This window comes from Rhineura floridana, chromosome 5 (genome assembly GCF_030035675.1).
Source record: "Rhineura floridana isolate rRhiFlo1 chromosome 5, rRhiFlo1.hap2, whole genome shotgun sequence".
NCBI lineage: Eukaryota > Metazoa > Chordata > Lepidosauria > Squamata > Rhineuridae > Rhineura > Rhineura floridana.
In genome coordinates this window covers 83,382,539-83,408,088 of record NC_084484.1, presented here as the reverse complement: position 1 = coordinate 83,408,088, position 25,550 = coordinate 83,382,539, and the positions used below count along the sequence as shown (strand labels likewise).

At 41.2% G+C, this 25,550-nt stretch overlaps 1 pseudogene; it reads right to left on the bottom strand.

Moving 5' to 3' along the window:
* Positions 1–23,824: 23,824 nt before the first annotated feature.
* On the bottom strand, positions 23,825–23,943 carry LOC133386282 (5S ribosomal RNA; annotated as a pseudogene).
* Positions 23,944–25,550: the final 1,607 nt, after the last annotated feature.

Sequence of the window (25,550 nt, the reverse complement as noted above, 5' to 3'; positions counted from 1 at the left end):
TCTATACACTGTAAACTAAAATTATCTAGGAGACTTGTATGCCCGTTGAAACAACCAAGTTTTCAATCCTTGGCGGAAACCTACCAGGGAGGGGGCATGGCGAAGGTCATATGGCAGAGAGTTCCAGAGGGTGGGGGCCACAACTGAGAATGCCCTCTCTCTGGTCCGCACCAGCCTAGCTGTCTTAACTGGTGGGACCGAGAGAAGGTCTTGTGAGGCAGATCTCGTCAGGCAGCATATTTGGTGATGCTGGAGGCGCTCCTTTAGATAAACTGGACCGACACCGTATAGGGCTTTAAACGTTAACACCAACACCTTGAATTGGGCTCGGTACACAACTGGTAGCCATGTGTGTGCAGATCCCCTGAGATGAGATTGCAATTGTTGTGCTTCTCCCTCTTCTTACAGCTGTGCTGCTGTAAGGTAAGCCAATTAATTTTATTATTTTATTTTATGCATATATTGCTTACTTGAACAAAAGACCTCTTAGGTTTATGAAAGCCATGGTTTGGGTTGCTGTGGCATTGGAACCCAAGCTTATGGTTTGTTGCATTCCAGATAATAACCAAGGCTTGTTATTGGGGTTACAGCTTGTGGCTTGTCAGGAGAGAAACCATGGGTTTGGATGACATGGTAACTCAAGCCATAACTTAGTTCATGATAATGAAGCAGCAAGAGGTCCAGGGGAGAAGTGCAGTGGCTGTGATATCCTCTTTGTGAACCCTCATGCATTCATGCTAAGTTGTACTCTGGCTTAGTGTTACATGCAAACCAGTCCAAAGTGTTGGCACTTTACTGCTCTGTCTGTGTAGACAGTGTCATTATAAATTCTAGCCATTAAATAATACCAGGCACTGTTGTGTGTGGGTGGAGTCAGAAGTTTCCTGTTGATGTTTTCTTCTTCTTTAAGGGCTACAATAAAGTCTTGCTTTCCGACTGCTGTCAGAAACCAAATGTTAAAGTAGCAAATTCATAACACAAAGAACATTATACAGTTACTTGCACCAGATACCTACAGCTTTAATGCTTAACTCAGTAGCATAGTTGCAAATTCAGAAATGCAGGGTCCCTTCATTATAGTCACAGCCACGTCCTCTTCTAAGATTGTAGAATAAACTGGCCAGGCTTGAATACTGTGTTCTCCTTTTCTGTCACTGTCACTATTTGACTGTCCTTCCTCATTGTCAGAAGTATTAATTTATTTATGTATATATGTTTTGATTGTGTAAGCTATATGTCAGTACATTGTAACAGGCATTTAAATTGTGATGAAGTTTTTGATTTATATACTTAAGAAGTTGATTTTTAAAAAAAGACAAAGAAAGAATTTAAGATATGCAGTAGAAAAATTTGAGCATCTTGGTCAAGTCTTATTGTATATGGGGTTATGTGTGTGTGTGTACATGGACCACTCTAAAAAGATACTACAGGAAAACCCAAAGTAGAAAAGAGAACAATTATTAAACAAGGACAATTAACACAAAAATGAATTATTTATATGCAACAATGCTCCTTTTTTCTTTCTTTGGTTGTGTGTTATGTATTGTTTTATATTGTTCTGATATTTGTATGGCAAAGAAGAAATAAAATGTGTTTTTAAAACAAGAAGTATTGCTTGGATTGTTGAGTTGAGTGTCTATATGTTTATCTCTTGCTGCTACCAAACTACTTGATGATGTAGATGGGATGCTATCACCAGGATTCACTGTCTTCTCTTCTGCAATTACAGACTTCTCGCTCTCCACAACTTAGCTTTCTGAAGTAGGAACTAATAGGAACTCCTTTGATTGGCTCCAATCAGCAGGAAATGACACGGAAGCAAGTTAGAATACACTTCTCAGTGGAGTGGCTAACACACTGCCCTTTCATACTGATTGGGCTCCTGCTGGGGGGAAAGGCGGGATATAAATCTAATAAATAAATAAATAGGATGCTGGAAACATAGAAATTTATTTTTATTTTTTTTATTTATTTATTAGATTTTTATACCGCCCGACTAGCATAGCTCTCTGGGCGGTGTACAACAAAGTGCAAAAATATACAAAAATTCCATAGTAAAATACAACAACAATGTAAAAGAATAAGAAAACTAAAAGCAATTACAACACATATTAAAACTAAATTAAGTTAGATTAAAACGCCTTAGACAAGAGGAAGGTTTTGACTTGGCGCCGGAAAGACAGTAACGTCGGCGCCAAGCGCACCTCATCAGGGAGACTGTTCCAGAGTTCGGGGGCCACCACTGAGAAGGCCCTAGTTCTAGTTATCACCCTCCGAGCTTCTCTATGAGTCGGAACTCGGAGGAGGGCCTTCGATGTAGAACGTAGTGTACGGGCAGGTTCATATCCTGCTGGGGCCTGGCTCCTAAAAAAGTATGGGGTCTAAGCCCTCTTGAGGCCCTGGACAACTATACCCATGCTAACCACAAAGCTCCTAAAGGAGGAAGGAGAAGCGTGTAAAAAAGTCCACACCTTCATGCTATGGAGAAAGAAGCCACGAACCTATCCCACCCTTCTTCCTAGATATAGGAAGGGTGGGATATAAATGTAATGAACTGATTGATTATATTTACTAAAGAGGGCCCCAAGCACACTGTGAGAGTCTTCTAGCCAAGCTTGATGGCCATTTCATCATCAAGAAGACTATGGTTTATGAGAGGGTCTGCTTCCATTAAAGAGCTCACAAAAACCTTCCCCACTGCTTCTAATATTTGATAGCTTTAGCATACTTGGGAATGAAAGTTTTGTTTTTCTTTTGTTGGAAATATATACCTTTTTCTATTTCTTATAATATATTATACCATTTTATGTAAACTCCTTTGTTATTAAGCAGTTTATAAATTTTGTTAAATCAATAAAAGGAGCTGGATAAACTGTTGAGGTATTTCTAAGGGCCTTGTATGAGTGGGCTGAATAATGTGAGTTTACTGACAGAAAAGAGGAATATCTTAAAGATTGGTGGTTGGAATTCTAGACAAAGTGCTTTCAGAAAGAATGCAGCAAATAGATGACATTCTGAGTTGATCCTCAAACAGGGAACAAAAACAAAGACAACATGGGAGTGACTTGGAGGAGGTAATCTATACTCCACCAAACACACAAAGCACTTTGGGGTTGATATTTTCAGTACAGCTCAACTAAGGAACAGCTGCTAAATCTGTGACTGAAATCCCCCACTTCCTGGGTGCAGATCAGGAGACTACCTTTACAAAGATAAAGGACATGATCTCCTGTGCCCCAGTTGTAGAGTTTTACAATGTCAATGAGCCCACAGTGTTTGGTGCTGATGCAAGCCGTTACAAACTAGTTGGAGTGCTGCTGCAGCTGCATGGTTCAGAATGGAAGCCAGTCCCTTCCTGAAGTTTCAGCAAAGCAGAAAAGATTTAGACCAAAAACATTTATGATGCCAACATCTTCTAATACGAATGATGAGATTTTAACCCAGTAGCTGAGTATAGTCCAGGAAAAAGGATGGTCATAACACCTGGTATGTTCAGGTGGAAAGAAAGTTGGTCATAGTCGGTCTTTTCCCCCCAGGAAATAACACTGAACATGAAAGCACACAATGCAAGTAGGCAAAAGTTAGAGGAGGCTTCATCAGATCCAAATGGCTGTTCATGGAGATCCAGAACTTGAAGAAGTCTTACACTGTATCAGATCACAATGGCCTAAATGCTAGGGATGTGGATCAGTTCTGTTTGTATCCTGAATAACAAGGTGAATAGGGGTGGTTTGAGTCATGATCTCACATTCCTGAGTCATATTACACCATTAACCAAGAATCTTGAGGTGGATCAAGTACCCACTAAACTGAGTTGTTCTGTGGCCTTGTTTTTCCATAAAGCTAAACACACAGCTGTTTCCTCCTTTTTCCTATTCTGAGAAATGAAAGCAAGCAGACTGGGGGAATACCCAGAGCTTGAGAGGGAGGGATTGTGAAGAAAGGGAAGGGGGTAGAGAGATGAGGGATCCGTCATTTTGATGAGCAGGTCTAGATTTTCATAACAGTGAATTATTTTCTGAGTTTACTCTCTTTTCTTCATGGAGGGCACTTTCAGGAGGAGGAGTGGTGAGAAAAAAAAGATTTTTCCAGGGGTTTTGTTTTATAACAAAAGTAAATCACATAACATGAATGCTATTTGTCCTTGGACCTATTTGTCTGAACATCTTAGTTAGGGCCCTTACAAATTCCCTCCCTCAGCCTTGAGGAACTGAATGCCTCCTGCATTATCTCACCAATCCAAAGGTGTAGGGAGCCCACGAGGTGGGAGGCCATGGGAGAACAAAAGTGCCCATCTTCAGATTAGAGGACTGGCCCTTTATAAGGCTCTAGTTCTCCAAAAGGGGGGAAAGCAGAGGAGATGTGGACTAGAGGCACAGGGGCAAAATTCTCCAATTCAGTTTAACCCTTGTTGGAGCAGGTTGCTCACTAGTAGCTCTCCTTGGTGCTGGGACAACTGTGCTGTCTTCCATGTGAAAAGAACAGAACAGAACCAAGTGCCACTAGCAAGCCAAGTAGACGATATCGGGGCCTGATATTGGGAATAATATGATGAATGAAATCTTCTCCTGCAACTACTGAAGAATAAATTGATCAACACAATGGAACGAATTGAGGCAGAAGGAGCAGCATAGACTACAAAGAAAATCTCTTAAGCAACAGGCCAGCACTACTGATAGCTAGTGGATATGGTCCAGCAGAAAGCTATATTTATTATATTATATTATATCCTGCCCTTCCTCCCAGAAGAATTGTGGCTGTGACAGAGATGTGAAGTCCGGGGGGGGGCACAGAATTTTTTGGGGGGAAATTATTTTTTCCTGCATTTTCTTTGTTTTTTAAAAAAAATTCATGGAAAAAAGTCAGATTTTTTGGGGGGGATGGAATGAAAAAAGAGAGGTTTCTTTTTTAAAAAAGGAGGGGAAAGAACTTTTTTTCCTGGGCCTTCACATCTCTAGACTGGGAAAGCGATTCCGAACAGCCCATTTCCAATGTGCCAAGCTAAAAGAAATTATCAGTGTTTGTAATAACTAGCACAGTTCAGTGTGTGTGAGAACTACCAAGTTCAGAGCCAGGAGAAAGAGTTTATATCAACCTTAACAAAGAAAAGACATGGCAGACTCCATCAGCTGTACAATGAGGGGGGAAAATGAAACATCTAGTTTATATTTTGTTGAGACTGAACATGAAATACTTAAAGGAAACCAATGACATCTTCCCATTGTTCATGTTAAACCATGTTGTGAGCTATCCATTAAATTGTACATAAATAAATCTTTTGGCTTTGATAGTACCTTCCCCACTTCTTGTCCCTATAGAGTCCTGCTTTTCATCTCTCGCAGGGCAACCCTACATGTCTACTCAAAAGTAATCCCAACTGAATCCAATCTTAGGTAAGTGAGGACAGGAGTGGAATCTCATATACTGCCAGATGACTCCACTCCAGTCAAGTGTTTTTCTGGGGAGCTGTGCATCCATTGGTATGAGCATACGGACACACACACACACAAAAGCTGGGCTTCTTATCTTGGAACCTGGACAGGGGACAATAAATTTACATCTAGAGGAGTACATGCAAAAGGAAGATAAAGTGGACAGTGTTAATTATGTCCACTAATGTCCCTTTCTCCCTGCATTAGCATTATGAGGGAAAGAAGGGGTTGGTAACTCCATAAGTTATACTTCTGCTCACAGACGCATTAGCTTCAAAGCCAATTCTCTTAGCAGAAGATGTCTGCTGACATTTTAAAGCAGTAAATCCCTATCTATTTCACCCAGTGAATCCTAATTTCCTTCATTTTGTCTCTGTCAGATTCATTTTACTTTAGTTTTCAATTCCCATTTCTGAGTCTACCTGGATGCTTGATTACATCAAGAAAACAATGTTAAGCTAGTAGGAATAATTCCCCTTTGGTCAATATCAGCAATTAAAGACTAATTCTGCACAAGTTTTCACAGTTTATTTATTTATTTGATTTATATCCCGCCCTTTCTCCCAGCAGGAGCCCAGGAGTTTGAACTCAAGTTGTCCAGTTGAGAGCTATGACAAGCTCATACTTTCTCTTAGACAAGCATATTTTGATTCTTCACTTTGGCTTTGGTCTACATTTCTAGAATTTTGTCTGAAGATCAATGTCTAAAGAAAAACCTCTTACATTTGAAATTTGCAATGCTTTTAATAAACTGATTATTCAGTTGAGAACATTTGTGTGTGCTTAAGGTTGCAGTACTATACACTTTTACTTGGGAGCTATGCGAAAAATTTGAGGGGGTGGATTAGGATCATTATCAATATTTGTTTGCTTGCTTGTTTACCAAAGTATTCCTATCTATCCCACACCTTTTGTCCTGAAATGTGATGTTCAGGACAGATGACAAATACAATCAAATAATTATACCAACAATTCAACAGTTGTTTGATGCTAGACAGCGGCCAACCCTAGACCAAGTTATTCTTTGAAGATCAGCATACAGTTTTCTCCTTTGGTTCTATACATTTATGGAATTCCAGGCCAGCTTATCATTTACATTTATGAAATTCATGGCTACCTTCAGATGGACCACTAGCTCTAAGGGGAATCAAAACCCTAGTTTCCCCATTATACTGGAGAACTTTCACTGCACTTGTGAATGACCTTTTTTTGGAAAAACACACACACAATACAATAGAAAACTGCTGAAAAATGTACTCCCAGCTTTCTGAGAAGAAAAGAGTTGCATTAGACAGGAGCCATTATATGCTGTAGATTGTTATTGTAATGTTTATATCATTATATATTCATATCCACACTATATATTTGCCCTCTTCCCCTAGGGTGTGAAGAGACATTTACAGTCCCTACATATACATAACCTTGCTTTCTTCTGCAGTATTCTCTCATCCCTGTTTTCAGTATTTGGCTCCCAAAATTGGATTCCACAGGAATTTCTCCTACAAAGGAAACTCCCACACCAGAATTTAGAGTGGGAAGTTACTATATTACAGAGGAAACTTAAGTCCTACTGAAGTGTTCAGTTTATATAATGAATAGTCATGTGAATCCTGATGATTGGCCCACCATGTTTCTATTGAGCCCCTGCTGCCCTGCCATCCACATCTTTGGGGGAACCTCTAAAGAGGGGAAGTTTTCTCCATAATGTGAAAAAGTGCCACTAAAGAGGTATCAGTGGTGAAGAGATGAGAAACTCAGTCAGCAAATGTCTCCTCCATCAAGCAAGAGCTGCCCAGTCAAGGATGAACCTGGTACAGCCTTTTCCTTCTGCACAGTACAGGAGGGACAAGGGCAAAGTCCACACTTCAAACTTCTATAGCTAGGCATCAGCTTCTAAAGCAGAGGTGGGAGATCTTTTTTTTCTGTGGAGGGGAATACTCCCTTTAGCGTTAATTTGCCAGGGAGGGGCTGCATGTTGTTGGTGGAATGCATCAGAGCCAGTAGTGGGCAGGTCTAGAACCTAAAGGGGATAGAGTTTACCACATTGCAGGATTGCATAGTATTCTCTCTCACACACTCACTCTCACATATGATGCAGTGTAGCAGGTGATTCCCAGAGGAGTAGTCCAGGGAGCAAGGATGGGCCTGCATCATCTGAGGGGCCACATGACATTAGTCCACAAATTTTCCACCACTCTTCTAGAAGGAGTCTTTCAGTGTCCTACAGTAGCAGTGTCAAGCATGCATGACTCAGTGTGAGTAGCATAACGTGCACTTCAAATCTCAGTGAATACATTACTTCCTTTGCCTTTGTGAACAGCAAGATCTCTCTATGAATTTTACTTCACGCAGTAGTTGCAGTCACAATATTAAACATGCCTATGTGTGAATCAGCTGTAACTTTCATACTGCGAACAGATTTATATTTCTCCCACTTGTATACTTTTTCTGCCCTGCATCCACCTGCCCTGCTGTTTACACAACCTCTAATACAACTGCTGAATGAAGTGGACACATTATGTATTCTGTGGCAGTACCAGGTAGACCAATTATTCCCTCATTTATGATGAAATGTGCCCAGATGCCCGTGGAACAAAAGAACTGGTCCAACATAGACATCAATAGGGTTGCACAAAAAACAGTTCTTAAATACTGTTGTGTGGGGCTCTGAATGTTTCCCTAGGCCTTTAAAGAAACACGAGAGACTTAGTGGGAGGGTATTGTCCTACAGCCACATAGCTTTTGAGCAACATACAGTTTAACAGAATAAACCAATTATGAGGCCTCATGCAGCTTAATAAGGATTCCAGCCATTCCCTGTCAGGAATCTATAAACATTTTGAAACAAACTTTTGTCAGTTCCATGTAGAAATTCAAATTATCCCAAATACATTTCCTGCCCCCCACCTTGTATGCTTCATGTTAATTATTCTCTTGGAAGAAATGTCTCTATGAAGAAATGCTGCCATTTTAGCATTCCCAGTAGCAGCAAACATAATCCACACACCACACAGAGAGAACAAGCTTCAAACAATGAAGAATGAAGGTCAGCTGCTCTGGAGAACTGACAGAACGCTCCTGTAACTTTGGTCTACAGACCTGGAAGAAAAGCAGTTCCAGTTTGGAGTGGGGAGGTTTTGCCTCACTTGATCCTAAAATGTGAATTTGTTTCAAATCTCAGATTTCTTTCTTCTTGTAAGGGTGGGGAGAACAACAAAGTTTTTCTTAAGAGAGCAACTGTGAAAGCACAGTGTTTCTTGAAAGAAGAGAGCTGGTTGGCAATGCAAAGGAGAAGGTTTTGTTTTGAGGGCAGTAGAGATAGATGAATCAGGACAAGGGGAGGAAGGGAAAGGGGATAATAAAAGCAGAGAAGAATGGGAGCCTGAAATGAAGGTAATGTGATCAGAATTTTGATGAAGAGGCACAGACAAGATGAAAGATCTCTCTCACACACTCTCTCTCATTTTTAGTGGGTAAAATCTGCCCTGTTGAGACACACTTGTTCTTCTTTTACAACACAACAGTGGACAAATGGGATTCATGATCAGCACTGACAGATCCAGGCCTGAGAGACAGGCTAAGCAGCTGCTCCTGCTTTCACTACTCTGCTTCTCTTCACAGGCACACAACATTTACAGGCATCTGCATGCTATATTTCACTCTCACTTACTCTACGATGGTAGCAAAACATATATTTCACTAAGATGTTAAGCAAATCTAGCCACAAAGATATTGTCAAGGCCTGCCCCTGGGATGGATAACCTGTCACTCCCTCTCCCCTCCAGATGTTGTTCAACTTTAATCTGCGCCAGCCAGAATGGTTGTTGGACAAGGATGATGGGAGCTGTAGTCCAACAGCTTCTGGAAGATCACAGGTTCCCCATCCCTGGACTAGCTGGAGTCACATTACAATTACCAAAATTATAGGAAAGTAAACAAAAAGAAAAGAAACAGGAGAAACCGCTATCGTATGGCCAATTTTTGAAGAGTTCTACTATATTTTGAACTTACTTTCAAGCTTTATTCCATATGCAGTGAACCCTAGCCTCACCATGTTGCAAGACTATGAAACAACAAATTCTTACTTTAAAGTGACGGGGTGCAAAGATGAAAGAATAGGGGGTATTCAAATGTTACTCTGTAACCAGGTAGAAGCCCCCTGTACCTGGATTCAACTACTCTTGAGAAAGAGTCCATATGTGGTGATTTGAAAATCACCACGTGTACCGGTACCCTGAAGAAAGAGAGGTATTCACACATAACTCTGTACCCAGGTACAAGCCCCCTGTTCCTGGGTTCAGCTGCTTTTGAGAAAGAGTCTCCATGCAATGATTTGGAAAATAACGATGTGTATCGCTACCCTGAAGAATAGGGTTGCCAGGCTCAGGGCTTGAGACTGATCCTGTATCTTTAGGAGAAGAGAAAGTCAGCCAAGTGCAGGTGTTCTTGCAACACTGTAATGGGAAAAACCACAAGGTGGAATTCTTCCTCCCCCCTGCACAACTTTTAAAGATACAGAAGACCTCTTGGTTGCCAGACCCAGCCTCCAAGAGGCCTTCTGTATCTGTAAAAGTTGTGCAGAGGGAAGTGAGAACTCCACCTTGTGGTTTTTCCCATTACACTGTTGCAAGAACACCTGCACTTGGCTGACTTTCTCTTCTCCTAAAGATACAAGATCAGTCTTAGGCCCTGAACCTGGCAACCCTAGTCCCAACTATGTTTTTTCAGAAGTAAGTTCCACTGAGTTTAATGGGGCTTACTCCTGAAGTGAAAGTAACATAGAATTGCAGCCTTTAACATCTAAATTCATTTCTTCCCTGTAAATACTAGGTAATTTATCAATAAATAATATAAAATGTATAATAAGTCTGTTAAATGTTCAGTGTGTTATCATGTGACTCTTGCTATTGTTTGCTACGGAGTAGCACAGCTACTCATCAGGATTGTGCCACAAATAGGTTCCAAAATGTCTGCTTTAAACTTGCTACAAAGCCCTGCGGCATGTAATGAGTAATAGCTGCAGTCACAACTGAAATAATAAAATAACTTAATGGCTAGGTAACATACTACTCAGAAATAATAGAAACATTGTGTAATAGTTATCCCTTGTGTCTTAACAACATAATCTCAAGCAGGTTTACTCAAAAGTAACTTTCACTGTTCAATGGAGCTTACTCTCAATTAAATGTGCACAGGATTGTAGCCTTCATTATGTTTAATGTATTATTTCTTTTACAGCTCAACTTTCCCAGAGCTTGGAAAAGTTACTTTTTTCAAACTACAACTCCCATCAGCCCAATCCAGTGGCCATGCTGGCTGGGGCTGATAGGAGTTGTAGTTTTAAAAAAGTAACTTTTCCAAGCTCTGAACTTTCCTGCAAAGAGCTCAGTGTGGCATATGTACTCCTGCACTATGAGCTATGAGAGAACTAGAAAAGGTCCTCAAATGCAAAGACGTATCACTGAACACTAAAGTCAGGATCATTCAGACCATGGTATTCCCAATCTCTATGTATGGATGTGAAAGTTGGACAGTGAAAAAAGTGGATAAGAGAAAAATCAACGCCTTTGAAATGTGGTGTTGGAGGAGAGCTTTGTGCATACAATGGACTGTGGAAAAGACAATAATTGGGTGTTAGAACAAATTAAACCAGAATTATCACTAGAAGCTAAAATGATGAAACTGAAGTTTGTTTATTTATTTATTTATTGCATTTGTATACCGCCCCATAGCTGAAGCTCTCTGGGCAGTTTACAACAATTAAAAACATTAAAAACAAATATACAAATTTAAAAACACATTTTTAAAAAGCAATTTAAAAACACATGCTAAAATGCCTGGGAGAGGAGGAAAGTTATACTTTGGACACATAATGAGAAGACATGATTCACTAGAAAAGACAGTAATGCTGGGAAAAACAGAAGGGAACAGAAAAAGAGGAAAGCCAAACAAGAGATGGATTGATTCTATAAAGGAAGCCACAGGCCTGAACTTACAAGATCTGAACAGGGTGGTACACAACAGATGCTCTTGGAGGTTGCTGATTCATAGGGTCGCCATAAGTCATAATTGACTAGAAGTCACATAACAAGTGCTGCACCTCCCCAACATATCCTCAGAATAGCCCTATGAGGTAGTTTAGGCTGAGAAGGTGACTAGCTCAAGTCACCCAATGAGTTCCATGGCTGAATGAGGATTCGAACTCAGGTCTCCTAGGTCCTAGCCCAGTAGTCTTATCACCACCACATTGGTTTTTGCAGAACCTGTACCCTACAGTACCTCTATAAATCACAATATAAATTACCCACTATACTTTTCTTCCTTGGTCTTTGAAAACCTATTGAAATCAATGGTAATGTAAATTCTGTTGTGTACTTTATATTTCCTCCTAAAGGTCAAGAGAAAGAAATGTAGCCAGGACTCTTTCAGTAATTTGACTGTATAGGTCAGCAGTGACACATGGGGGGGGCAGAATGGCAGTGGCACTGAGATGGAAAGTTTGGGGATACTCCGGTGGAATGCAGCACTAGCCTGCAGGTGTGTGCCCATGTGCTGCAGGATGGTGGTGCCACCAGCCCTGAGCTGGCAGGCATCTTGTCCCATTCAGTGAGTGGCAGTGCTGCCATTACCAGGAGAGCACTGCTGTTGCAGAGTCTGGGATCTACCCTGTGTTTACTAGAACCCCAAGAGCCATCAACTACAGCCAGTTGCAAAATACATATGTCTAGTATGAAAGAACATGGTGTGTCTGAGAAATTGCTGAACACAGGGTTCACAGAACTGAGATGAGCTCACAGTCTTTCCCAGTGCCGGCACCAAGCATGCCGGGGCCCTTGGGCACGCATGTGCACATGCACACAGACACTCTGGAGACCTTGGGCAAAAGCCTGCCCCAGGCCCCAGCGCTCGCCTTCCGCGATTCATGCACGGCGAGAGCTTCGGGACTCCGCCATTCCCTTGCTTAACTTACCTTGTTGTGCAGTTGCACACACAACAGTGCCCTTAAGAAAGATGGCGGCTGAGGTTTCCCTAAGGAGCTGAAGCCTCTGCCACCATCTTGGTTCATGGCAGGGATGCGAGCGCACAGCATGCATGCGTGCCATCAGCACATTTTGATTTAAAAAATGTAATAATCTACAGGAAAAATAAAGAGTAAAACTACATACTACTACTAACAATAAATTACTACTACAACTACATTCCTGTTTCTGCCAAAAACTCTTTCTATTGAATGTATGCCTTGACAGGAAACAGTTTCAGGAAGTATAACAGACCCAGCATGCCTTGCCGTGTTGCCAGTAAAAGGAAATTGCTTCAGTGGCACATTTAATAAGTGTCATTGAAGCCATTTTCTTTTCCACGGAGACTGTACACTCATTGAATGCTACATGTGAATACCTGTACGAGTGCACAGTCCAACTACTTGTGTACTTAGGTATACAGACTGTACACTCATTGAATGTAATGTGTGCCCTAGGTTGTATCTCAAAACTCAAGAGATTAGCATCCACTTACTACCAAAGTAATAGCCCCTTATTCTACTTGCACTATGCTGAGCTGTTGGCTGTGCAGAGTCATCTTTACAATGCAGGAGCAGCAGAGACAAAGCATCTGGTTCAAGGTGATCTAAGGCCACCCCCTCACTAACTGTCTTCCAATACATATGAGTGTGTTCCTTTTTCTTCTGTGGATTTTCTAACTCTTTCCCTTTATTTGCATTATTTCTTTATTTATTAGTCACTTAAAAAAAGAATTCAAAGTGACGTACAAACATTAAAAGGGGATATAAAAGAAAACTAAAATACAACACTCAAAAGCAAACTCCAATTCATCCCCACCCCACTAAAAATGTGCAGAGAATTAAGCTCCAAAGGCCTGGGTGCAGGGCTGGCGCCAGAGGGCAGCCAGGTCGGGCTCTGGCCTAGGGCCCATGGCCTCTCCTTAGGGTGGGTAGGTAGCACTTCCATTCTGCTATCTGTGGTAGCATCAGCTCCCAACCCTGCTGTGGATTACAGAGGGAGCTCCCAGCCACCCCCCTACAACTGTGCAGGCCTGCAACGCCCACCTGCACTCCCCACCTACCTCTCCCATTGTGGTGAATGCTGGCTGCTCTGCATGCACATGCCTGCTATCAACCAAGATGGCAGCCAAGGCTTCTCTAAGTGTCCAAATTTTTTAAAAAACAATTTAAAAACACATGCTAAAATGCCTGGGAGAAGAGGAAAGTCTTGACCTGGTCCTGAAAAGATAACAGTGTTGGTGCCAGGCACACCTCATCAGGGAAATCATTCCATAATTTGGGGGCCACCACTGAGAAGGCCCTCTCCTTGTTGTTACCAGCCTACCAGCTTCCCTCCAAGTAGGGACCCAGAGGAGGGCCTTCGATGTTGAGCATAGTAGGTTCATGTCAGGAGAGGCGTTCTGTCAGGTATTGTTGTCCTAAGCCGTGTAAAGCTTTATAGTTTAAAACCAGCACCTTGAATCAAGCTCAGAAACATACAGTTAGCCAATGCAAGCGGGCCAGAATCAGTTTTATATCTTTGAACCATATGGTCCCTGTTACCAATCTGTCCGCTGCATTTTGCACAAGCTGCAGCTTCCGAACCGTCTTCAAAGGCAGCCCCACGTAGAGTGCATTGCAGTAATCTAACTTGGAGGTTACCAGAGCATGGACAACTGAAGCCAGGTTATCCCTGTCCAGATAGGGACGTAACTGGGCCACCAACCAAAGTTGGTAGAAGGCACTCCGTGCCACCGAGGCTACCTGAGCCTCAAGTGACAGAGATGGTTCTAGGAGAACCCCCAAGCTGTGAACCTGCTCCTTCAGGGGGAGTGCAACCCCATCCAGGACAGGTTGGACATCCACTATCCGGTCAGAAGAACCACCCACTAGCAGCATCTCAGTCTTGTCTGGATTGAGCCTCAGTTTATTAGCCCTCATCCAGTCCATTGTCGCAGCCAGGCACCGGTTCAGCACATTGACAGCCTCACCTGAAGAAGATGGAAAGGAGAAATAGAGCTGCGTGTCATCAGCATACTGATGGAAACGCACTCCAAAGCTCCAGATGACTGCACCCAATGGTTTCATGTAGATGTTGAACAGCATGGGGGACAGAACTGACCCCTGTGGAACCCCATACTGGAGAGTCCAGGGTGCCGAGCAATGTTTCCCAAGCACCACCTTCTGGAGGTGACTGGCCAAGTAGGAGCGTAACCACCGCCATGCAGTCCCTCCCACTCCCAACTCAGCCAGTCTTTCCAGAAGGATACCATGGTTGATGGTATTGAAAGCCGCTGAGAGATCAAGGAGAATCAACAGAGTCATACTCCCCCGTCTCTCTCCTGACAGCAGTCATCATACAGGGCGACCAAGGCTATTTCCATGCCAAAACCAGGCCTGAAACCTGACTGAAATGGATCCAGATAATCGGTCTCATCTAAGAGTGTCTGGAGCTGACCTGCCATCACTCGTTCAAGGACCTTGCCCAGGAATGGAACATTTGCTACCAGCCTATAGTTATTAAGATTTTCTGGGTCCAGGGAGGGTCTCTTCAGGAGTAGTCTCACTACAGCCTCTTTCAGGCCGCCAGGGACTGGCTTATTTAATATACTCCAGGGAAGAAACCTTATGTCTTAATGTCCAGACACTTCCTGTGAAATTGTATGGGGGAAAAGATGGTTGCTTATAGAGACATGGGGGCAACTACCTTTTTCCCCATACAATTTTTCACAGGAAGTGTCTGGAGGACCCAGAAAAGACTATTTTATCCACATATCCATGTTGGATTTACTAGTTGCTCCAAGAAGCTGTAAAATGTTAAACAGAGAGAAGGCAGCCCTTGGACCACCTTGTAACCACATTATTTTTATTTTTATTTTGGATGACCCATGCAGATTTGGGGGGATTTTTTAAAAAAAATCTGCACATAAACAGGATGAGAGAGACCTTTTTAAACTTATGCAAAATTATTGTGGGATGGAAATAGGCTGATTCGTCCATCCATAACTTACAGTTATGTTCCTTGATTTTCTCTGTGCTTCTTGCATAACATCACTGTGATATATGCCAACCAGACTGATACCTAGAATATGTTGATGAGTAGCCAGATTATGACAGTGAACCAACATTTTTGCACTATAGGGTTTTGGGAATGGACAGAATACTCGGTATTTTGTGTATGTGTGTGTATCCTCCATTCCAGAATAACTTGTGCAATAGGAGTTTCAGGTATTTGGTTTTTCTTATGGGATTGTGTGAGAATAGGAGAATCGTGAATTTATAGTAAAGGCAGTTTATAAATTTAATAAATAACAATAATTTTAAAAAATCACACTGCATTCTCCACCAATATAAAAAGAGCAAGTTACTTGCATCTGACTCATTCTATTGTATTACAGTCCTATCCTATGGAACTTTACATCAAAGTAAATCTCACTGAATTCACTGGAATTTATTTGTAAGGAAAGTATGAAATGCCCTAGAATGAAATTATATGCATGTAAGTAGCCAGGCTTGCTCCTAGAAAGGAATTTGCAGTCTACATTTGTCACTCACAGCTTTAGCTAGGCTGGGACCAAAACAATAAAAATTGTTTTACCTGAAGTTTTACCTTGCTGTATTTTATGTTTGCTGTTTGGTTTTAAATCTAGCTGTTTTGTGTTTTAAAGCGATTATACTGCTGTTATAAAATGTTATTGTTTTTAGGTTCTTTTATATACTTTTTCAGGAGCTATTATCGTTCTATAGCAGAGAATGTTTTTTTTTAAAAAAAATACATGTATAAACAAATAAATAGTAAACCAAGCAAAAGCAACAGCAGCTTCAATTTGAATAGTTCAGTTCTGACATTGAGGTTGCCTGGCACGTTTCTCTCAGCATCTGATCCTAAGCAACAGGGCCACCACCAAAAAAGCCCTACGCAGGAGAAATGTGCCAGGGCAATCATAGCAGATCTCAAGGAACAGAGATGTTCATATCTGATAAACAGATAGATTTAATTATGAAGCAGCCGAGTTTATCTTCTGCAAATAATGGGCACCATCATGCAAATGCCTCACTTATTTTTTTTAAGAGGACAATGGCCAAGAGGTGGTATGTGACGTCTGACCTGAGAAGCGAAGAAAGGTTTGTACTTCTGTAATGCCCTGGGCTTGTTTGGGAAGAAGGGCAGGATATAAATTTAATAAAATAAAAACATAAATAAAGAGATACCTATGTCCCTGCAAGAAAACCCAGAAGTGGGAAGCTAAAGTGGGATAGATCACACGTTTTCCTGGCTGACCCCTATTAAAGACAGAAAGTTGGACATGATGAACCTTTGCTCTTATCTAGGAATAGTAATTCTTATGTGTGTATTGAAAGGTAAATTATATCATCTTTTTTATCATTGTCTCTAGAAGCCTGAGAAAAAGAGAGGAAAAAATGACCTTACTGGAATGGTAGCAAAAAAACAAACTACAGTTCTTCTATAGTATTATTATTCTGTAATGGTTTACTCTTTTTAAAGATGTCCCTAGATACCATGGAACTTGAAACAGGGAATGAACAGACAGCAAGCACAGTCAGGAAGTCCACACTTTATGACTCCTAGCTGGGATCCAAGTAACTATTTCAAATATACCAAAGTTATTTGCTATGTCCAAATGGATTTTTTATTTCCCTGCTCCTCCTTTGCATGCCAGGCCTCCATGCCATTTCACAAACTGCAGTTTGGACACACAGAGCAAGAATCAAGGCCTCTGATATTATAGTGCATGTATCTAAAGACCCATTAGAAATGCACCAAGATTGCTCAAGAAGAGTTATATAATTAGTGATAACAGCTGATTAAACATTTTAGCTGATTAACCAACTGTCTTTTAATCAATCTGTCAATTAACTGAATATTTTAAAATAAATTTGCCTACATTTCACAGACCTCAATGTGGGTGTGTTTGTGAGACATGTAACATAATTTACATTCATTATTACAGAAAAGCCTTTCATATTTACTTTTTCATTCTGTATTGTAAAAAAGAAACCCTAAAACCAAAATAGTCTTGAATAAAACAGGTATATCCTTTACCTGAAAATCTATCAATTACAATTTGCTTAACAATTAATCAACTAGCACTTTAGTTGATTAATTCATGAGGTAGCTGATTTAAGGTTGCCAACCCAGTTAAACAAACCTATTTCACTACCAAGGTAAATGCTTGGCAAAAATATCTGATCAGACAGATAAACATCTTCCCTGAAGGTGAGGATAATAGGGCCTGTTCAGAGACATTAGTCATTGTCAGAAAACAATCAGATTTTTTAAACACACACACATCAGAAAGAAATCACATTCACCTACAGTACTCTTATGCTGTCATGAATGCTGGTCTGGCCATATCCTTTACAGGCAAAGGAATACAATATTAATGGATGGTTGGGGAAAAGAACACAATATTAATGTCTGGCTAAGGACCAGAAAATAGTTGTAGAATTGTCTGGAATGTTCTGAATGGTGGTGGTGGTGGGGAGAAGGCATCAGGAATTTGAGAAGGATGGCATATCTTCCACAGCTCCACGGACTGAGAGGAGAGCTGGTGAAATTCTCTCTCTGCATGCGAGCAATAACAAAAACAAGTTATTGGTTCTTGGAAAGAGAGAGAGAGAGAGATTGGAAGAGAGGTTGCTGAAAGCTGGAAGGCATCTTGAGGTGCTGGAGTGCTTGCCTCTCTGAGGATCTGATGAGGTACACTGGATTTGCTATTTGCCGGAGTACTTACAGACTTGTCCACATTTGAGCTGGATCATTTTCTTCATGCAAATTTGATTTCATTAGTCCACACACATGCACATTTGCAGTTGAAGTTGTGGACCAAATCTTCTTCTTCCCATCCATACCAGTAAGTGTTCCCTTTTATCTTTGTCCCCTGCCTTCCAATTTGTTGATTAGAATGTGTTAATTTTGTGCAGATGGGGCATGTTCACAGGAATCAGCTGAGCTGTGCATACATCTTTTTTTTTTAAGTGTCCTCCAGGAATTGCACAATAGCACACATCCAGGAATTCCCAATTCAATACAAGCTTGCATGCACACATTTTACTTTATGTATAATTCTAAAATGGCAGGCATTTCCCATTTCAAAACAGGAAGATGGTTGTGGGAGAAATCATTATAGTAATATATAGTGAAATCAATAGAAAACAATGAAGCAGGGAGATCTGGAGAAATGATTGTTTTTCATTTTTTTCACTTTTCCTGTATCACACACACAGAGCTGCAGAACTTACCAAAATAGGCATCACCACTGCTAGAACAGAACTGGCATTTAGAGGATGTAGGAGATGTGGAAAGGGGGAGTAGTGAAAATGGATGCTTTATCTAATCCCAGGGGTGGGGAAAACGGGGCAACTCATCCACTGTCTCAAGCACAGCAGTTTGGAGTTGCATTTTTCAAAGCAGTGGATTATCTCTGGATCAAGGAAATCTGAATTTACAGGGGGAAATCAGCAGGATATGAGTTGTTTGAATGGGATGTCAAGCAGATGACACTACTTAAGTGGGAACACAAACTGATTCAAATACACATTAAACTCCTTAAATTGCTTTTAATCTCCACCTGTGTCTAATCCAGGGCTGAGTTGCCTGTGACCTTCCAGATTTTGTTGGACTTCATCTCCCATCAAACCCAGTCAGTGTGGCCAGTGGTTAGGTAGGATGGTAGCTGTAATCCAATAACATCTAGACAGGTTCCCCAACCCTGCTCTCTTTGCTTTGTACATTTGCAAAAAACCCAAGTATTACCCCAAAGGCCACAAGTCTCCAGTGATAGCTCCTTCCTAAGGAAGGCAAAGTTGTGTCCTTGAAACTTCTTGCCACTTGGGAAAGTGCAGAGTGCATAGTTCTTTATATACCACCTACTAGATGTATACAATTCAAGTTATGCTGACGGCATTAAAAAATGAAAAGGATTGCACAACTTGCAGAGGATAGGTCTCTCAAGGGCTGTTAGTCATGGAAACTAAATTAGGAGTCCTGTATTCAGAGGCAACATATTTCTAAGTGTCTGATTACAGGGACAAATAACAAGGGATAGCTATGAACCTCCTGCCCTGGTAGTGAGTTTCCAGAGTATCTGGCTAAAGATGGAACACTGGGCTAGATGGACAACTTCTTTGTACCCATGACATGAATAATTAGATGGTCATGAGGTCAGAAGCACTGGACTGATTTTCTCCAGTGTGAGAAAGCTTCTCCATTTCAGAATTGTATTCAAGGTTGCAATCCTGTAACTCACTTACCTGGGAGTAAGCTCCCTTAAAATGACTTATTTTGTAGTAGATGTGTATAGGATTGCAGTGTAAATTTCCTAACCACTTAGCCACTAAACATATTTTTTGTTTGGTGTCAAATAAAAAGGAGGACAAATAAACAGAATGATAAGGACATCTCTGCAAAGACACATACAACATGAGGAATTAGAACTGACAAGTCAGATACTTATAAAAAGAAGTGAGTCTTCAAGATGAATAGCTGTAAAAACTCCACAGAGATCTGTTCCTCCTCCTTTCATAAAGGCAACACTTCCTTTGAAGACAATGGGAATCTCACCTTGATGAGAAACAGAGAGACCAAGGTCTTTAATACTGCAGAGGGAGTTTATTCCTTCTCTCTGCTGCTCCCCTTCCTTGGTTGAGAAATGTATTCAAGGATGGTGCATAAAAAAGCATTTAAGATGCATTTGACTGGATGTTTGATTGTTCTTGCTAAATACTGTCTTTATAATTTTGAAAAATCAATGGGTTAAACTGTTAACTAATAAATGAATCTTTGTTAAAAGTCCTAGCTTGTCTTGGGGAGATGTAGGATTAAGCATGCAAGCATTGTTGCCATGAAAATCTAAGAAAGCAATAATGCTAATCAATCTGTAACGTTGCAGGAAAGCATGGGTGAGGGGGGCATTTTGCAAAAAGGCAGTTTGTAACCACTCTCAGGATTCAGTGTTCTAAAAGCAAAGTGAACATTAATAGCTCTGTTTGCCTAATTTGTTTCCTTTTTAAGGCCCTCTCTGTACTGATGACACTGTAGACTCTGTTATGAGAGGACATTCACTTGAGTCTGTTCCCACATGGATGGTTCCTTATATACGCGACTGGCACATGTCTTGACTCCCATTTGGATTAGCTAGAACTTCCATGCCAACTGAATTGGCAGTTTGGAACTGAAGTTCCTTAAAGGCACATCTAAAGAGGATGATCTTTCTTCTCTGTGTTTTGCATGGGGAGTAGTCTTTATAAACACAGCTAGGCAAACTGTGGCTCATTTTATATAACCTTCTGAAGCTGCCTTATTCTTTCATCCCATTAGAGTCTTTTCCTTCCTGTTCATTTCTTCCTATTTTTCCATCCCCCCCCCGGCTCTTTCTATGCAGGTTAGAACAGTTGGAGGGGACGGCAATTAATTTGTTAAAAGCAGATTGATACTGCCCCCCCTGCATGGTTCGGGGATAATATTTTCCCCCAAAAGAACAAATCTGGAAGCTTTTGTTATATATGAATTGTGTTTGTGTGTGTGTACAGTACACACACACCCCACACACGGGAATTTGAGTGTGAGGTAGCCATGGTGAAAATTGAAGCAGGACAGTTTCTATTCCAGAGTAGACAATCAGAACATGCTTGCCTCTGGCTTTGCTCATGCATTCCTCAACAGATTACCCCCAAAGGAATGCAGCTCTTGAAAGGAAGGCTGCCCACCAGGTATTCCCAGGTTGCATAGAGATTTGTCCTACCTTCTTCCAAGTGGAGGGTTCTACCTGTAGCGATGCAATTCCTTTAAGCCCAGGGGTGGATAATCTATGACCCTCCAGGTGTTGTTGTTGGATTTCAACTCCCATGAGCCCCAGATAGCATGGCCTATGATCAGGAATGATGGGAGCTGTAGTCTAAAAACATCCAGAGGCCCATGCATTTGCCACCCATAGTATATCATTCATTGGCTATCACTCGTGACAGAGTAAGATTGTCTTCCAAGATAAGGTCTTTAACTGTGGGTCTGTAAGTGACTGCGGAGGCCAATTCCAGGAGATGCCAGTGTTTCAACAGAGGGTGCTTCCATGATGTTTTAAATTTATTTTTCTGGTGAAAGAGTGTGTTTGTAATAACGAGATTATGCTCTGCACATTTAGTCAGAAGTAAAATTCTATTCAGGTTGCTATAGCCAACACCTTTCCCAATGGTTTCTGGCCATAAATCGAAATCATGCCCAACACTTGCATTGATAATTTTATCCTCCTTAGGTATCTCTGATAAGATGGTGTCCAGCTGGGTATAAAAATTTTCCTTGATGTCTTCATCAGTATCTAATGTTGGTGCATAACCACTTAGAATAGTTGCCTGCTGGTTTTGGGTGAGTTTTAACCGGAGAGTCGAGAGTCATTCATTAATGCAGGTAGGAACTTCTGATAAGAGCTTCACAAGATTATTTTTAATGGCAAAGCCTACTCCATGTATTCATCATTCTTGTTCAGGTAGTCCTTTCCAGAAGAAGGTATAACCTTCTTTTTCTTCCTTCAATTGTCCTTCTTCTGGTCTTCAAGTTTCTTGGAGTACTGCTATGTCAATATTAAAATGTCTCAACTCCCTCATGATGATGGCAGTCCTGCGTTCAGGACATTCACTATCTGTATTGTCCAGCAAAGTCCATATATTCCATGTTGCAAAATTCAATTGTCTTTTGCGACTGCTAAGTGGTGACCCCACTGGACACAGTAATCCAGTCAGAGAGAGAGATGAGGCAGACTATGTTTAGGGCACCTTTTCTAGCCCCCTCCCCATACGGAGTGAGCAGAGTGGATCCTGAATAGGACTGCCCAGTCATGGATATAGCTGCCGAACTACTCAACTGCCTTGGTCCTTGAGCCAGAATGACTGAGTCTGTATCCACCGCCCATGTGCTGGTCCATGATTAGGGGCTTCCGGATTTCACAGTCCTGTCCCCGTCACCATTTGCCGATCACCATGGGACTTTTGTTTTGTTTTGGTTGGAAGATGCCTGTGCGTGAATTTGTTTTATGTGGGGAGATAGGCTCACACCAATCAACACACAGTCTTGACAGAAAAAGGCTTTGATCCAATGGCATGGATACCACTATGATTGGAAGTCTTTTATCTGCTGCAGCAACCTTCATCCGCCTTCACTGCCGTTGTAACATACACATTGTTATCCTCCACCTGTTCTGCCATTGAGGACATTATTGGATCATTCTTTGTCTGGTTCCTTTCCCTTGACCTTACTGCCATGGGTGACCCTGCTGGGAGTACATGACTTCCAACGGCATCTCTCACAGGGTTCATTGGAACACGTAAGCCCACTTACCACTGACGATCCAGCGAACAGGACCCTTAGTATATAGACTAGTGAGGATTGCCACAGTTGTGTCTTTGGTGGGGACTTGGGGCTAAGTTTGATGATTGCTTCTGTGTAATAAGCAACAGATCATTCAGTACCTTCTGAATCCTACCTAACAACCATGTGGACCATGCATTAAAAAACACATAAATAACAAAAATCACTTCTCTTAAAAAAAAAATCTACTCAAGTTCCTCAACAGATACCAGAAGGAAGTGACCACAGACTGTGTGTGTATAATTATCCTTCAGTACAAAATATTCAGTGCAGTAATATAAACGTAACAGCATAATCATACAATGGAAATTAATAAATAACTGATAGAAGGCAAGATTCAAACAGCCTCAACTGGAGTTTAAAAACCCATTCATTTTTTAAAAAAATGTTAGCTGTTAAAAGCCTAGGGAAACAGAAAGGTATTATTCCAGTGCACCTAAAAGACACCGGTGTAAACACCAGGTGACCCTCCTGGGCAGACAGATCCACCAGTGAGGTGCTATAGCTGATAATATCCTCTCCCAAATTGTCATGTCTTAAACAGTGAGGAAATGTAGACAGAGCCTGGAATACCATGTGGTATGGGCAGGCAAATCCTGGGGGCCACCATTGCCATAGCCCCCTGGGCATTGACCTGTACTGCCGGAGAGTCCTCCCCTTATTGACCATGGTTGTGGCAGCCATACCTTCTTATTGTTGTTTTCATTCTGGACTTTCTGTGGATTACATTTTTGAAAAACAAGAATAGTTGCCTCAACCTTGGCTCCTGAGGGGATAGGCTACCAAGAGAGGTGTGTTACTAGGGCCAGACTGCCAGGCACAGGTCCAAGGCCCTGCCGATTCCCCCTCCCCAAAATGCTACCACAGCAGCAGTTCCCATGAAGTTTTGTTGTTGTTATATGCCTTCAAGTCGATTATGGCTTATGGCGACCCTATGAATCTTTTTGGTATATTCATAGGGTTTTCATGGGTAAGAAGTATTCAGAGGTGGTTTACCATTTCCTTCCTCTAAACCTATGACAGCTGGTATTCCCAGGCAGTCTCCTATCCAAGTACTAACCAGGCCTGACCCTGCTTAGCTTCCGAGATCAGACAAGATCAGGTGTGTTCTGGGTAGTATGACCGTAGGCCATGTTGTCTTAATTGTTTGTTTTAAAAGAAAACCTTTCATAGCAGGCATACTGCTCCCTGTATCATCAGCTTCCCAGAGTACGTGGGTCCAGAAGCACCCAGAGAACTAAAGAGCATAGGTGCAACAGTTTGGAGTTTCAATCGACCAGCACGGCATCCACTGTGAAAAATTGTGGGGTTGTGTTTTTTTGAAAGATATTGTGGGGGCTGCTGCTGCCGCCAACCAACTGGTGAGGAGGAGGACAATAAGGTGTTCCAGGCAGGTAGGCTGTGATAAGGGGACCCTTTTTTTCTAACCTTTATTCAAAACTTCTTTTAGAGCGTGTTGGATGTTCTGCAGGCAGGCAGCACACCCATCAATCGTTGTCAGATGGTTGGAATAACATTTGGCAAAAGGGAAGGGTCTCTTCCCCAATGCCGGGCAATAAAGTGGTGGTAAAGGAGAGAATAACCCTTCTTTTCTATTTGTCTTTTCAGATCTTTATGTATGAGCCTGAGTCCTGGCTCAGGATCTTCTGTGGACATGGGTTTCTGCCAAGTGTCAAGAGATGATCAGAAAATGATCTCCTAAAAAATAAAACTGGTCTGTCTCAAATTACATTCTACAGGCTGACTACGGTATTACAGATAAACAGAATACAGACATCTTGTTACTGTTAAGGCATATTTAAACTCATTGAATTGTAGAGACCATCCATTGGGGGACAGTTTGCAAATGAAGTTTCGTGCATATGATTAACAGCTCTTGTTAATTAAATTTCTCTCTAGATCCTGAGCATAGGGACATGGAGCATCTGAGGAGCAGACAGATAAATATGATTGATGGTAATCAGATCCATTGTAGTCTTCTGAATAAATAATACATTAAGCTGGAAGAATGTGAAGTGCCAACCTGCTGTGTGACCTTGTTCCAGCCACTTCAGATTCATTCTGCTGTAGCCTATTTTTAACAACAAAACCCCTTTTGTACATTTAAGAAGTTGTTGTTGTTGTTGTTGTTGTTATTGCCCAGTGTGGTTAGCAATAAAATCAGCACATGCACACAAAAGTCAAACCAATATCAACAAGGAAATACCATTATTGATGAATGAATCTGTCCATTTTAGTTTCTCATGGTTTCTCATTTTTCCAATCACAATTCCAGCTCTGCACATTTCCGTATTAATTTACAAATTTATTATAAGGAAGTTCTCACTAAAAATCATCAGCATTTTAGTGCTCATTCCTCTTAACATACACATGCTTATATGCAGTTTTACCTAATATAAACATTTTTGCAAGCAATTTTCCATAATATAATGCATTTTTGTATGTTATTTTCACTGACATATGCAGTTTTATACACACTTTCCCCTAAAATACACATTGTTCTACACATCTTTAGGCTGAAGTACTACATCACAATTCAAAGGCTAGTGCATTTTGGTTCTGTTTGTACTGTTTCAGGAAGTGTGAATTAGGGGGTCACATGAAAATGTGAACTGAACCTAAGTTCTCCCCATCCCTAAATGCAGAACAGCAGGCAGTAATGACTGTTAAACTTCACTTTAGTGATGTACCAAAGAACCACACAATCAAGTATATTTTAAGTTGTTACTACAAAGAT